At 38.8% G+C, this 13,113-nt stretch overlaps 1 protein-coding gene across 2 annotated transcripts in view; it reads right to left on the bottom strand.

The window, feature by feature from the left end:
* chd6 (chromodomain helicase DNA binding protein 6) overlaps positions 1-4,375 on the bottom strand; it is a 91,854-nt gene extending 87,479 nt beyond the window's left edge. Inside the window, exon 1 of one of the 2 annotated variants that reach the window (XM_026167272.2) lies at positions 3,976-4,375. The gene's annotated coding sequence lies outside the window, so the exon portion shown is untranslated. Of the gene's footprint in view, positions 1-3,149; positions 3,320-3,975 lie in introns of those variants that run through there. The other variant, XM_026167271.2, reaches the window with a different exon arrangement.
* Positions 4,376-13,113: the final 8,738 nt, after the last annotated feature.

Raw genomic sequence — 13,113 nt, 5'->3', positions numbered from 1 at the left:
CTGAATGTTATATTTCAAGGTTAATGATTTTCAGCAGCCTTAATGTAATTGTACTGTTAACTGTAACAGTTTCGCATTCTATTGTTATGTTCACTGTGTTCTTTATCGTTAACAGATTTAGACTTTTTAGATTCACCATTTTATCATCATCAACTGATCACATCTGATTGGAGCAGGCGACACTCATAGGGATCATTTGTTTGCGGAAGAGCGTGAAATGCCCCTTTTTAATGTGAACGTGCCGAGATCCTGAAGCAGAAAGCCTGGCTTAACAGAGAAGAGCGATAGTTTTTGTCAAGCCAGTTAATGCAAAAATGAAGGAAAAAAAACAAAAAAAAAAAAAAACATACACCTCTGGGCTGCTGACAGTCTGCTGTGGCACGCCTGTTTTGTTTTTTTTCCTTCTTCCCTTTAACTACAGGTCCAAGCTAATGAAGGATTCCGTTTCCATGATTTCCAAAAAAGGATTAGCAATTTTAACTGGTTAGAGAGCAGGCCAGTTTCCACTTTACTTAAGTCCATCCCAACTGAACCCAAAGATGGTGACAGGGGTCCTGGATCTTGTTTATGTATACGTTTTCCTGCATGTTACAGTTGAAACTTGCATTTGTACATTGAGCAAAAATCCTGTGGTTCTCAGAGATGTTCCTAAGCACATGCACTAGTTTCCGTTTTTAATGCTGCGCTGCCCAAGGGCCAGTAGATCACAAGCATTCAATACTGGTTTTCTGTATTAGACCCTGTGTACAGAGATTTCTCAGAATTTTCTGACAATATGTAAAATAGATTGTTTTTAAATGCCCTCCCCAAATCTATAGTTTTCCCTGTTCGAACATTTTATTAAATGTCTTATTTGCATCAAATTTATTACAAATAAGAATTTACAGTTTCAGTATTTGATCATCTGCCTTTGGTTTATTTTCACACAAACACATATTAAATAATTTACAAATCATTGCAATCTCTCTTTTATTTACATGTTATAAAGACAAAAGTTTTAACTGATACCGTCACAGAGATATTATTTCAAGAAAATGTCAATTTCTGGAGCTTTATTTGGCAGGAAACCTCTTAGTCTTGTTACACTGAGCTGAGCTGTGTTTGTGTCATTTGTCAAACAGATTAAAAACAATATGTTGGAACGCAATCCAATGTAAAATCACTACTAAACAGTTGATTTATAGTTGAACTGACACCACTCTGAATGTGAACAAAAAAAAAAATGAGCATTAAAATCTTCAGAATACAGAATGTGTGGCACAGTATTACATTAAACTGTGTAGGTGTGCCTAATAAAGTGGAGAGGGAATGACTCACAGATTATCAGTACGTATCTGGATTTATTATTAAATAATACAATGGTTCAGGTTTTTCTGATCAATGAAGTAGACGAACGCACTTTTATTTGGTTTAGATGGAGAAAAAGCTCTTGCAGAATATGTTCAAACACTGAGCATGCAGTTCTCTACAACAGGTGGCTCTTTTAGAGCTTTCCTTGTGAGAACTGTCTGCCTGTTACCTCAACTAACATTTTTTTAAGTTAATATTTTTTTTCTATGACAAAGCAATATCTGTTTAAAGACTGTCAATTTTTGGTCACAAATAAATAAATCTAAAAATAACCATTAGCAAGGTAATGGTGTGATCTAACAGGAAGGAAAGATGTTCAATACTACTATTCAACTTTCAGTTATTCTGACCTCGGTGCCAACTGATGTCAGCTGCTGTAAAAATTCCCATGGAGTCAACATCCGGCATCGGTATGAGAATAATAGCACAGAAGATTCTTAACTATTTATATAAATTTATGTAATTAAGTTGAGCTTTGTGTACTACAGTGTACACAAATGTGCACTGCTTGAACTATCAGCTGTCTCAACAACTGAGAAAAGGGGAAAAGAGAAAAGAAAAGTTTTTTTCATTCCCTCTGCTTTCTCAATGATGGAGTTAAAGAAACGCAGCAGTTCTGCAAGTCAAAATTAAAAAGCCTGTCTACTTGTCCAGGATAGGTGTACAAGTAGGCAGACAGGCGCATTCAGGACAGAGTTTTCAAATAGCCTACATGTCTTTTTCCTCCCACAGTCAAAAGACATGCATCCTTTATCTTTTGGCTGTAGCACACCAAAACAAGGCCAACATGCAAATACTGGGTCACCATGCCTCCTGGTGACCAAAGTGAGTCATACTGCAAACCACCAAAGAAAATCCTGAGAATTGACAATGCAACTTTTCAGCTCTCACAAACTGACTGAATTAAACTAAATGCATTCCTAGCAACAGATAGGAGCAGTTATTTATGTCAAATACAAAGGACTACTTCCAGCCTTACACCATACCAACTGGTAAGGGAAAACATCCTGTACATATGCTGGACTTGCATTTATAGAAGTCTTTTCTAGTCTTACTGACCACTCAAAGCACTCTACACCACAAGCCACATTCACAACCTTAGTCTTCCAGACTGGACAGTAGAGTCAGAACAGATTGGGTAAAAACAATTTAAGAGTTTCCACTTATCCTACACATAAACATTCTTTGCAACACTATTAATCTCCAAGTCATTGTAATAGGGATTATCGTTTAGTACCCTTTGTCTGTGCACCTGGCCAGGTGAAAATGTAGGGATTTAGGGACAACACTTTCACTTAATGACTCAGTGTGCTTGCATGACTCATTATGTCCCCGAATACACACCTGGCTGTTATAGCTACAAATGTTTCATAAGGGGCTATGAGGCTAACAAACTAGCTTTTATCAAAGCTCTTTGAGGTTTTGGCTATAATGAATGCTAGCAGACGCATAGGCTAGCGCACAGCTAGCATGAATGTTGCAAGGCACTGGATTGCCACAAGTTGGGAGGGCTAGCTAGGAGGAAAAAAAATAAGTTCCCGGCGAGTAAAAAGCCGACTTGGGGCGAAAAGCACAAAACACACACCGGACACACCGACAGAGAAAAGGATACACTGTGTCCCATTTCATGTTAGCCCCCGTAGCTACCGCGCTAGCTTTCTCCGCTAGCTCTGTAATGTCACTGCATCGCTGTTGTAAATACATTATAACAGCCCTCTCCTTACACGTGTGGAGAGCCTCTAAAACTCCTTCTCGGGGACATCTCTCCACCGAAAAAACCTCCCCAGCGGGCTGCTCACCTGCTCCGGACACCGGACACACGCTCTCACCGGCGAGACATCCCCCCGGTTAGCCCGAAAAACACTGGCGCTTTTTATTTCCAAGGACACAAAATCGCCATGACAGTTTAGAAAAATGCATAAAAAATTAGCAGGCAGAGGAGGGAGGGGAGAGAGAGAGAGGGAGAGAGAGATGAGGAGGGGAGGGGAGGGGAGAGATGAGGAGGGGAGGGGAGGGGAGGGTAAGGGAAGAGAGGAGGAGAGGAGGGAGGAGAGAAGGGAAGAGGGAGGGAGAATAGAGGAACTCCACGCAATATCTATTTAATCCACATAAAGCTACCAGCTCCGCGGAGTTCATTCAGTCTGGATGCTGGAGTTCTGCACTGCCAGTCTAGACACAGCCACGCGCACGCACGTTCACAAAGACAAGCCGCATCCTAAGTCAAAGGGCGCTTCTTACCTAAAATGGCCACTGCAGCAGCCAAAACACAAACAGCATTTTATTTGGTGGAAGTTTAGCAGCAGCGGCGGCGGTGTGGCTGCTGCAGCCAGCCTAACCTTACCACTTTGATCCAGTAGCAGCTCAGCGTTTCACATTTTTCCATTGGCTGCAGCCTAGCGCAGCTGGCTCCATGCATATTTCCATTGGCCCCGCAGCTGTCAAGCAAGCAAAAACGAGCCACTCTCTCCCGGGTTTGTCTGAGAGCTATCGCGGCAGCCCCAGGCAACACCATTGTGTATTGTGTGTATTTTCCACCCTTCCTGCTGATTCGCATAGATGTCAGCCTCATGCCCACTGCCTCTTGCTTTTTTTTAGGTGGTGGTGGTGTTGTGTTGTTGTCCTTACCGCAGATTTGCCGGGAAATCCTTCTCGTACCGGGAGAAGCTTCCCACCGCACCGACCGGCTGCCTCCTGCTGCTGTCATTGAAGGAATGAAAAAAACAAGAGGGGAGCGTTCAGTTTTCAACCCCCCCGATGCAACAAAACGAAGGGGTTTACATTTCTCCTCTGCTGGCTGCATCCACCAATCATGTCGCTTTTTACTCCTCCATCATTACCGGGTTTGAAGGGCGGAAGAAAAGAAATAAGACATTCCACGTCTTTTGCAGATCGGGTTGCGTTTCCCGGATGTTGAGCTTCGTTGCTGGACTTAAATTGCTGTTTGTGAGATGCAGGATGTATCAGATGTTAACTTTTGCCTTTTTAGGGATCTGTTTCGCTAGAAGGCTGATCCGAGTGTGTCTTCTGAGAAGACTTGGAACCTCTCTTTGTTTCCAGCTTCACCTGGAGTGCGCTGACTTTTAGCATCACCAGCCCGTTACCTTCTTCCATTATTCTCCAGCTAAACACGCTTTTTATGATACACAATAAACTTTTATTCAGAGCCTATTCAATCCCTTGTAGCTGTGTGTGTCAGGAACTTCTGACTTCAAAGAGACACATCACAAATTTATAGTCACATGTTGACATTTGGGACTTAAAGTTTGACTTTGTTCAAAAGACTATGACCCCATCTTAAACTCTTTTTTTCTTTAACTTTCAACCATACTACGCAATCTTCATTATTGATTATCACTGACCCTTTACTTACTCATCCTAGGTGGCTTAAAAGCTAAAAAAAAAAAAAAAAAAAAAAAGATTCCCTGTGCTGATTCTGTTATAGTTATAGTTACTGTGTGTAAATATGTTTGAGTCCATTATTGTTACAGGTGCACTATAGCATCTACATTTTCATTAGTATTTCAAGCAGAGGTGTTGGGGAATAAACTATTTGTACGTATTAACAGTTTACCTCAAACACATTTTTAAACAAACAATAAAACAATTATCTAGACAAATGTGTTTATGTTTTTTCCTTCCTTTTAATAATGAAACCGTATGTATCAAACCTAATTTTGAACATTTAAAATCCCATATTGTATCAAAGTTACATTTACAAATATCAACATATTTCTTGTCAAATTACTGCCATCTATAGTTGTGCTATAATCCTGAACATTCCTCTGAACTCTGTTGTTCAAACTTGACTTATTAAGATGAATTAAAAAAATAAATTGCTTTACCATTTATTTTTAGGTGCACACATAATTGATTAATAGTTTATATTCAAGAGCACTCGTTATTTTATCTTTTCTTTTTATCTATTTTTGATGAAATGGAGCTGGAGATGGGTGGGGTGGATGGTGGGTGTATAAAGTACACACATTCACAGTTGGGCAATAGAAGATTTGAGTATTGGTTAAATGTAAGTGCATAAATTCTGCGTTGAAACACTGGCTTTTTCCTTCATTATACCACACCACTGTGTCTCCATGTCTATATATGACAAAACAATGGTTCAGTAATGCTGTAATCATACACTGAATACTTTGCAGTGCAGTCAGACATTCTGTAAGACATTCCTTTGAATTATAATTTATATAAATGTGCTTTTTAAAACTTCACACTTAATGTTAGTCCAGGTTGCTATGAATGAACATGCAGATGTATTGAGTTCAAAACCTTTAACTTCACAGACAAGATCTTAACATTGCATGTGAGGAGACAAGTCTAAAAACTTGAATTTTACGATGAGGACATGGGTGACAGCTTCTGAAATACCCTGAGCTGGACCCTACTTTGTTAAGTTAAAAATAGTTTAGTTAAAAAGTCAAATATTCTTACTTTTATTAACAAACACTAATTCACCATTGTTCTCGATGATATTTTCAGTGAGAAACCAGACCTGTGTTATTCTGACTTTGCGAGACAAATCTGCTTGAGTTGAAATTACAAGTTCTTGAATGCAATTAATGTTTTTTTAATTAAAGTGTAGCAGCAAGCCTATAATGATAATGATAGTGCTTCATGAGCATCACAGAATTTCTGAGTGCTGAGATTTAAAATTTTCAAACGCTTTTTTCTTCTTTAAATGTGAAGGTGCTGAGATGCAAAATCATCTTGTCTGCAGCACCTTTGACACGCCAAAAACAAAGTGCTGTTTTGTCTGAGTTAAATGCCTGATGTTACTGAGATAACAGCTTAAAGTATTTTCTCTGTTACATACTTTACAACCTCTGTACAGTAAGTGAGGTTAACACTGTTGCAGGTACACTCCTTGGAGACCCTCCTGGAAGAAAAATCTCACAGTGGTGAGCAGTGTTGACATCATTAAAATGAATGGAGACGTTTTTCTGCATCACTGGTATCTGCTACTAAATTAGACATCATCACATCATCCACAAAGCAGCTTTTAATATAATTTCGCCTCATAAAATGAATTGTTTGCTACAGCCAAGCAAGCTCACATGTACTGTCTGTTGCATTGGAAGAACAGAGATAAATAGTAGAGGAAACAGTTGAAATGTTATTGAAATACACCCCTCTGAGGGATTTTACATCACAACACAGCCTGACTCAACTTTTTTCCCCCCTTTTATCTCTGGCACATTTTCAGTTTGTTGCAGTTTTTTAAATACTTATTTTCCCCTTACTTATTTTTTTTCTTATCACACTAAAAAGACCAACTATAAATGAAGCTGTTTATTTAAAGCAAAACAAACAAGCAAAATAACAGTCTCAGTTGTGGAAATAATAATGTTTTGTAGCATTTTGTTTGTTGTTGATAATCCTTTTCTTTATGGTACATGTGATGATAATCCCAGCATACAAATCTAAGCATTACCTTAACCTTAACATTACATTCATACTTTAAATGTATATTTAAGATTCAAGCAAACTTTATGTGTAGGAAAATGCAATAAAGAGCTTGACAAGAAATAGGCAACATAATTAAAATTTGTTGCAAGAAATGTAGACTTTTAATATAGAAAGCTCAGTGGAAGAGCCCAGTGTCACACCATCATGAAAAAATAACTGGTGCAACACAAGGATTAACTTGTTTTTCACTTTTAGAAAGTTGCTCATTCTGTTTCAGATGTCAGATGACTAATATCACTTTTCCATGCATGCCTACATGGCTCTGCTCCATTTCACTAGTTTTTTAAGGTTCTCTATTATGTGATAGTACCTGGTACCAGATACTTGTTTAGTACCTACTCAGCCGGAGTTCCAAGCGATCTGAATTTATCCTAAAATGCGACGTCCAAAAACTGCATGGCGAGTCAGTGGCGTCACTCGATGATGAGTCGTGGGAGTCAATGCCCAATCAACAGAAGGAATGGCAGATATTTCATAGTCAAACACGACAATGTGAAAAAGGTCATGTTTTACGAGGCATGTATATATCATGCTAATATTTACGTGCACAGTAAAGCTTCACATAACATTTGTCTTTGCTTTACCTTATACTTTACCTCCATATATACAGATGGTGTGTATGTGTGTGAGTCATACTTGGTGTTTTAAGTTGATTATTGGGTAAATCCTGAAAAAGACCCCAAAAAACAAGTATATTGTAGCCCAGCAAAAATTTGATTTTAATTAAGTCATGGATTTAAAATTTTCATGTTAGTCTTTAAATTCAAGGTTTTGGTACTTTTTGCCTGCAGACAAATGTATCTATTTTTCCTTTGTCCTCTGTAGTATTATCTGCTGTCTCTTGAATATAATGGAATTAAATTGCACTTGTCCTGTGGTGCCACAAGTAGAAACAATACAACGCTCGCAATGTGTTGTTCAAATATTTATGATCTGCTTTACTGAAAAACATATAGATTCTAAACACACAATCCTTTCACACAACACGACGCAGTTCATTAAATTACTTTACCTAAGGTTGTTAGGTTCTAAAATATCATAGGTTAGTGTACTTTTTTACACGTATTAAAACAGCTGATATTCAAGGTGAGGCAAGTTGGAGCTTGGTGCACTATTAGCAGAATTGTTTACATGACAAACTGCAGGGACAGGAAACAAACATGTGACCTTTTAAACCTTGAGGCTGTCTTCAATACACAGCATTAAAAACGTCTTGTGTATTTTATCCTCGTGCTTAACCTCAGGTGCACAGCTGGTGTTCTTTGAGGTCGATTACACTAAAGATTGTAGCTTGTGTTATGCTGAAGAAGCTGACAAATAATAAGCAGCACTGAGTAAAGAGAAAACCACCGAAAAGGGAAGAAAATGTACAAGAAGTGAGAAAAACGATTTAGTTTTACTATTTCTAGGTCCTTATCTAGAAGCAGTAAAAAATCCAACACAAAGGGTGTCAAAGGGAAATGCTTTGTCATTACCTAAAATCAATATGGTTTCTCATGTAAACAGAGTGTAAACAGAAGTCTAAACTCATCAGCCACATCAGATAGACACATGCACGTTTTGTGTAGGCTGCGGTTCAGGTCTGAGCAAAATATTTTCTAAATAGGGAGAACTCCTACTCTCACAGCTTCCTCTTTCATAGCGGGCACTTACAAGTGCAAAACTACTGGGGCCCTATGGAGGTGTAGTCCAAAGATGTAATGCTCACTGACAAAAAGGTATACAATTGCCACAGTATTTTTGATGGAAGAGATCAGAAGAATCGGCAGCTGATTTTATTTTACTAATTTTCTTGACAGGTGTAGAGTTACTGTGGAATATCTTAATAAGTAGGCTAGTATGTGTGGCATCACATACCAAAGACACTTTATGGCATGCATGATTTTAAATATCTAACAACAGCAGCAGCCTGGCAACAGTTGAACTACCACATTGTGGTTGGTCTTGGAAGGGTTTTCTTTACATCTATCATAATTATGACATACTACACTGCTAAAAAAAATGCTAAAATCTGGAAATGGTTGCCACTGATATATATTATCTTGGTTTTCACTGTTGTAGATCTGAGATGGGTTAAACAGGGAAAGGGACTGGGTGAACCTACATATTAAACCTACAGGACCCTCTCGACTGTGGATCCCCATGTCATGAAGCTCCCAGCACACAGTTTTAGTGCTGGTGTTAATAGCAGAGCAGACTGCTTGGCTTGGTCCTTGATTTTGGGACAAAAATACTTCAATTCACAGATTCAGAGGTGTGTGATCCAATACCTTTGTCATCATAGCGTATGTTTAACTGATCATGTCTCAGAACTACAAACGTATACTATTCAATAAATGTCCTAGCACTATATTTACTGTAGTACCGGTACTGAAATAAAAGTACGGCTTTTTGATTTGAAGCAGAAGTAAACATTTATTTGAGTGATTTAGCTCCATTATCTCCACTTCATTAAGAATTTTGGTGTAAACAGGCTTTCCATAGATGAGGTTGTTCGAGTTGTATCAGTCAAATTTTAATTAAGCTACACAAAATTAGATTTTGACATGAACATTTTAAACAGTTAATATTTAGACTTTAAATTAAAGCATAGATAACATGTCAGTATTTAGGATGTTAGTAATATAATAAGGTTATTCTAACGACCTCATTCTTACAAAAGCAGACATGCTGGCCTGTTTTGTGTTGCACCAGGCACTCAGCAAACACTAGATTTATGGCGCACATTAAGGCATTACAACCTATGCAATATAACCTATATTTGAAGCCTTGGGTGTAAGAAGGATAACACACAGACTAGGTTTAAAAAAGCCACAGTAATAGATTTATTTTTTCAGTAATACAGTAAAGAAGTCCACATTGCCAGCTTTCATTGCAGCCCCCTCACAGTGAATGACTATGCTACATATAAAAACAGTAAGTAAGAAGAACCTACATCCAGTAAGTGTTGTATTGGTACAATCAATAGGTGAAATCATACCCTGAGCTATTAGTCTGAAACTGTGCACAGTACACAGATCTACAGGACTGTTAGGAGTGGCAATAAATCGAACCAAATGCTTTTTGATATGTCTTCTGGGAGCCATGACTGTCTTCATAAAAATTTTAATGCAGTAGTTGTCTTTGATGCTACATATATTTAAGACTATGTGGACCCTATGTGTGATGGTACATCTAACGTCTGATTAATACTATCAGCATGATGAGCACTGCCAAACTGTATTTTTGCTACACAGAAATAAAGTTCTGACTTTCAAAGTCTGTTCTTTCACACACAGACTGCCTGCACTAAAATATGTGTTTATAAAAAGCCTCATCAGGAAAGTGTTTTGCTGGATTTCATTATATGGTCATTTCAAGCAATAACACAATCAGACAGTTAAGTGTTCCCTGGGCAACAACAAAAGTTTTGCTTTCTGGTGAAAACAAGAAAAAAAAATATATACATCACTAATTCTAACACAAAAACATAACAAAGACAAAGCACTCATATTTGTTGATTGACAGGCAGAGTCTGTCTCTGAAATATGAATTAAAAATAACTGAGAGAGCTGCTTCTTTGTCATTATAATAAAGGAAATCATAGTCACCTTTGAACCAAAGTGACTGAATTCATGATTTTGTATTAATCAGTGATTGTTGATTAATCAATGATCAGTGAAATTCTTCGTGCCGCTGCGTATTGATAATGTCAGGCTCAGGAGGGACTCGGAGGCAGACCGTCACTTAAGTTCGTGATTTATTTACACACACAGACACCAGGTGCGAATATATATAGGTGAGGGGGCACAGGAAGAGGGTCTCCGGGAAGCACAGGCACGGGAAGAAGAGGGCTATGTACAAAATCCACTGAAGCTCAGGTAGCTCGGACTCCGGCTTTAGCTCACCAACGGCGGTCCTCAGGCTGGCGAGAATCCTGGCACAGAGAGGAAAGGCAGGTAAGTAGTGGCACGACAGAAACTCAGAAAAAGGCTCAGATAAGTGATGACACTGACGAGTGTTACACAATAATCCAGCGAGGAAGCACTCTCAGCAGCCGCCTTAAGAAGTGAGTGAGATGATTGCTTGCAGGTGTCCGAGCCAGGGGCTGGAGCCGTCATGACTCCGCCCCGGTAGAGCGCAGTGCAGGGGAGAGAGAGAGATGCAGCACAACAAAAACACTTGTAGCCATACAGAGTCAGCCGAGAAGGCACAGGGTCATGACAGATAAGCACTTCATCGACCAAACATGGATATCACAACAAGTGTTTTCATTCATGAAACAGGATGTCATTCGAGGAAGGAAGGCCACTGAGTGATCTCCTATAAATTTCCATTTGTGATATTTAATTCTTATTTATCGATATTATTATTTGGCTCATTTAATCTTCTCTTTGATTTATTAGGACAAACGTTAAAGAGTGCCATCTGATAGGCTAATTTGCTTTGCATGGTTAACTTGACTGTTTCGTTCACTAATTCAGTCATTTAGTTTCTTATCTTTGCATGTTTTCTGGTTAGTCTCAGTGAGAATTAAAGTCTAGCCTACATGAATGCATGGCCTTATCTTGTTCAACCCACAGTAATTAAGTAGTTTAACTCACAGTCTTATCGGTGTAATTCAGCTCTTCCTCTGTCTCTGTACTGCATCTTGAAGGAATCAGTAGGAACTGTGCTTCTCTATTTTTGCCTTGTTTGGACTCAGGTGGAAAAAGCTGGAGCACTCTTATAAACTAAAGTCAAGCATGTAATCACTCATATCATCAGTACTGTGTTGTTTTTGTGCAATAAAAGTGTCACTTTTGTTGTTTTTCATATTTTTCTCTACCACTGTTTGACATTTGTAAGCAAACAAAGAATAGATCTGCAAACACTTAGTAATACGACGACAAGTGACTCAAATTGGAGTCACTGGTACAATAAATCTTACATGTTGCCTATGTCGCCATAACATGAATAAGTTATACCACAGCAAAAATTAGCATCACAGCTCTGACAGCATGATGCAACAAAGAGATCAAGCGGGAACAGTTAGTCCAAGCCTAAAAATAAAACCTCCAGCATGTTGGGGGAAAAGAATCCTCTGTAAGATGATGGACAACTGCTGTCAACAATGTTTTCTTACACAGATAAACAGAAAACACACAACAAAAGGACACGACTGAACTCCAACCCATACATAGAGAAGATCTGATTATTTCCATTTGTGAAATCATTTTGTTGACTGAGTCAATGAAAGCTGGAAAATCTGAGTCACTTTATTGTGTGCATCCTGTAGAAACACTTCTGGATTAAGGAAAATGACTGTTTAATGAAAGTAGGCTGTAAAGGCTTCTAACCACAGCTGATCATGCATCCTACTCTGACATGCCAAGGTTAAATGCGCAGTAGCTGTACTGTATACTCCATGGCGCAGTCACAGTGCAGCAAATGATTCTGGCAGACAAGCATCCATGCATACATAATTAGCGTGCCTGCCATTGTAGATATTTACCTGACTGTCTATCCAGCATTTTCGAAACGATGTCTCTCCTGGGGGTGGAGGGATGAGCGCACCGGTTGTATCATGCATGTAAAAACTGACATTTCTGGTATGGTTAAATGTAGGTGTAAATGGTAATCACTGCATTTCTTCATGTTCTAGATGGTAGCAAGAGAGGGCAACAGAAAATCTCCTCCTGCACCTAACCTGCACTCCTACTGACACAGCCACTGCAGTCTATCATTTATTAAAGGATTTAGAGATGAAAAGGCATAATGAAATTCAAAACTCAGATATGTATTAATCCACTACTTGGACTGGAGATAAGGGAGTTCATGTGATTTTTATATTGGCAGTTTGGTATTCAATGGCAGGCATGCAGAAATCTGTCCATGGCATGTTAGAAAGAAAGCATGAAATTGGTTTGACTATGATTTGATTATGATTTGGCCTGTCATTGGCTATTGGATTTCCTTGACAGGCTGGAATGGACTCACAAGGTAAATAAAACTTTTCAGCCAAACAGGTGTTTAGTGACAAAGCTGTACACCCACAAGGAGTGATCGTCTTCTTTTGGCTGAAGTTAGACTACGAGAGCCTCACTTAATCAGAGCTTGGGAGTGCCATCTTCAAAATCCATCTCCCAGCCAGTATCTTACCTCTGCACATTCCCAAACTAGCTCAGTCGTACCTCTTTCTCTTGGTCTTTGAATTGTCCAGCCCTTACCTGCTGTACATGCATGCCACTCCTAGAATTCAGCATTTTTTCCCCAGTTTCACCTCTTCATAGCTGGTCTCACTGCTATCATGCATCAAGTAGAAAA

The sequence above is a fragment of the Astatotilapia calliptera genome, chromosome 5 (assembly GCF_964374335.1).
Source record: "Astatotilapia calliptera chromosome 5, fAstCal68.1, whole genome shotgun sequence".
Classification (NCBI taxonomy): domain Eukaryota; kingdom Metazoa; phylum Chordata; class Actinopteri; order Cichliformes; family Cichlidae; genus Astatotilapia; species Astatotilapia calliptera.
The sequence above is the reverse complement of the archived record's forward strand: the minus strand, read 5'-3'. Positions and strand labels throughout refer to the sequence as shown.